Below are 3,636 nucleotides of genomic sequence, written 5' to 3' on the forward strand. Positions count from 1 at the left end.
TAATCAAAACTTTTCCAAGAGTAATTTTAACCCTTTTTAATGATAAAACAATAAAAGAAGTAAGAAAACTATATATTGACCCTCTAGAAACCTCCCTGTAGCAGCGTGGCGAGGGAGATAAGGGACAGTGTTGTTTTGACAGCTGAGGCTCGTGGTCACTACGTACTTAGCAGCCATTTTCTGCTTGCCTTTGTGTCCGGGATGGCCAGTAATGCATATATTTACTGATCATAATACTTATTTGCTATAAATAATTTATTTAGAATACTTTATTTGCATTACTTTTCATAAAAAGTGCTTGTCAACACACACGCAGTCAGTCGCCAGGCTGTCTTTGTGTTTTATAGAGCAAGTAATGCATAAAATATTAATAATTCCACAAATAAATACATTTATAACATAATCATAGCATTATTTTCCAGTAATACTACACTACTTTTCACAATATTATTTTGATACATGATAAAATGGACAAACAATGGATATGAAACAAACAAAAGTAGGTAATTATGTTCAGGAAGCTTCCCTGTGGCTGAGCATGTGGTGTGGCAGGCAAATAGTCACACTGGAACCTGATAATCCATGCTGGGGATTTAAACAGTGGCGGGAAAAGGCACGTGTTCTGGAACGTCACCCAAGGTGCACCGGTCAGGCGTTCTGGTATGTCACCTGGGGCGTAACGGTTAAATGCCTACAATTTTAAGTTTTAATGTTACAGTGTATAATTAAAGCTACTTTTAGGGGTGACTCTATTGATCTGAACAGAGGCTTAACAGCCAGTTAGAGGGTTTACTGTACATTTTAGGCCTGGCGCTCCAAATTCCAGAAAATACCTATCTGGCAACCCCCGGGTCCCAAGCTTGCTGAATAAATACTCCCATACCTGTATAATAGTAAGTTGAATCACTGAACAGTTGCATGTTCAGAACAGCATGAGGTTTGACTTGGGAGTCTCATTATTATTTTATGATTAATCAAGTACTGTACAGTAGTCCCTTGCCAACTGCAGGGGTTGGGATCCTGAAAAACCCTGTGGTTGGCAAAACTAAAAGCTAATGGGAAATAAGGGGTTAGGTTCCATGGTCACAGATAACACTCGTTATAGCCTAACTAAGTTACCTGTCCCTTCACTAAACAAAAACTGTATTGTACATTTAATTAAATTTGAGTCAAATACACATAATATAGTTTAATATAAATTAATAGTAACATAAATTTTACAGTACATCCCGTGAAGATGGCGTGTTGCTATAAAATAAGAAAAATGAAGAGCATGGGTGAGTGTGAAGTGAACTTGTGGACTTGACAGGTCCCCAAGTTTGACTATCCTTGCAGCTACATCTCCCTAGCTCTCCCCGTACCAGACCAAGCTGTTCTATTGTTATTTTTCAACTCATATTTTCAGGTAAATATACAGTAAGTAATTTTATTCATTGGTTTTTTACTGTTACTATATGCAAACACAATCGTTCTTACACAATGTTAAAAAATAAAAGAAATGAGAATAAGCATTTCTTATGTTCATGGGAGTTAGTGTCAGATCATGGAAGGGGAAAGGAGGAGGGTTTGGTGTCAGGTATTTCAGCTTCTCCCTACCAGGCCAAGCTGTGAGCTGCGTTGTTTTTTGTATTTTGTTTTCCCCAACTCGTAGTTTCGGGTAGATATACATAATTTTATTTATATATTTTTTACTGTTACATGCATACACAATTGCTCATACAGAGAGTGTCCCCCCCAAAATAAAAGAAATGTTTATCATAATGCCAAAAACAGAGAGAAAAACATTTCTTACATCCACTGGAGTTAGCCTTTGATTGTGGGAGGGGGAGAGCGCGCTTCTGTCTCCAGTGTCCTTAGTGAAATACTGTACAGTAATTGCCAAATGGCAATGCAGTGTTTCTTTTCTTTTGTTTATTAGTATTATTTTTAATCATTCCTCACATTACGGAGAAATTCATTAAACCGCGGAGGTATAAAGATGCCACACTACTCCATGGATACTCGAAAATCAGTGATGTGGTTGGCGAAATGGTGTAATAAAAACTATGGATACCGGAATTTGCAGATGGGAAATCCGTGATTGGCGAGGGTCTATTGTAGTCTCAAAATTTTGCAAAGTTTGGAAAGAAACCAACAGTGATGGAGTAAATTTGTGGAACAGCAGGAGTAGCCCTCATCCCAATTAGCTACCATGAATTGCCTACATATGCATGTTCAGTAAGTAATATTTATGCAATACCGAACAGACCAGGTGGACCATGTGTTAATCCTTTCACTATGGGGATGTGACTTTTGGTATTTTAGTTGACTAATGCCAGGCAATTTTATTTAGCTCAGAGAGGAAACCATACATGCACTGTAAATGTGAAAGTTAGTAGTCTGTCTCAACAGGTGGTCAACTTCTCAGTGTGCATAATTGGTTGTTCCTTTAACTAAGTTGGTCCTTTTATTATTTATTCAATAATAAACAAATTTAAACATTTCATCTGATTTCCTGCTTATGTCCAACATGGAATGGCAGACCGACTGAGGCTGGCACACTATTTTATAACATAAATAGTACTGTACAGTATATATATACAGTACCTTTGAAAATAACTTACATCATGAAAATTTGATGAGTTAATGCTCAGTAATTATCACATATCTTGAGTTTTATGTGCTGTACTTAATAAAAACGAGTGAAAACTTTCATATCACGTGAGGTACTTAAAATTGTAAACAGATAATCACGTTTCCATGTGTGACAAGTTGATTTGCACAAACGTGTGCAGATTAGAATGGGTATAATTACAAAGCCCTAATTACTGTCCAGTAGGTGGATGTAGACCTGGATATGCAGGCGTGATGATTTTGTCCACAATACACAAATATAACATAAGTTACAAACAAATTATCTCCGTAACTTATGGAGGTTGGCATAATTGTGCAATACAGTATTTCATAAATAACATACAGTACCTTTGTAAGTATTTTAAAATGAGAAGACCTGATGAGTAAATGTTCAGTATCAAAAAGACATCTTGAATTTCGGATACAGTATTTCATTTATAAATGCAAATGAAAATTAACAATTTATTTGAAATACTCTGAGAATTTCAAATAAAAAAATTACCAGTAAGAGATAGGTAGATACTTTTTCACCTTGATTATTCCTTCATTGTGGTGAAGAATGTTGAAAACTTTAAGATAATGAGGCCCCTGACTTAAAGAGGACTCCCATGAAAAGCGATCTTATATCAGGATGAAACAGGTTGTTTTTTGTGGGAAGTAAGGTACAGTAGGGTACTGCATACATTTTGACATATTAAAATACAGTATATGATCCACTGGTTTCACTGCCAAATGCCTAAGTGTACAATTCATGTATTAACATTAACTGTTTATGAAAATGTAAGACCACTGTCATATTAAATTTAGGAACAATTTTATTGAACAAATATATAATTTGAAATAAGGTAGTTTGTGTATATGAGGTTATATTGTACTGTACTGAGAGTGGTGAGGAGAAAGTACTGTGGTGTCAATTAATTTGCGAAACCCAAATTTCCAGCAAAGCAATGTACTACTGTATTGCATAAATCCCTAATATAGCAAATAGGAAAATTTCTATGAAATAATATTAAAAGAAATATA

The sequence above is a fragment of the Homarus americanus genome, unplaced genomic scaffold (genome assembly GCF_018991925.1).
Source record: "Homarus americanus isolate GMGI-L3 unplaced genomic scaffold, GMGI_Hamer_2.0 scaffold16712, whole genome shotgun sequence".
Lineage (NCBI taxonomy): Eukaryota > Metazoa > Arthropoda > Malacostraca > Decapoda > Nephropidae > Homarus > Homarus americanus.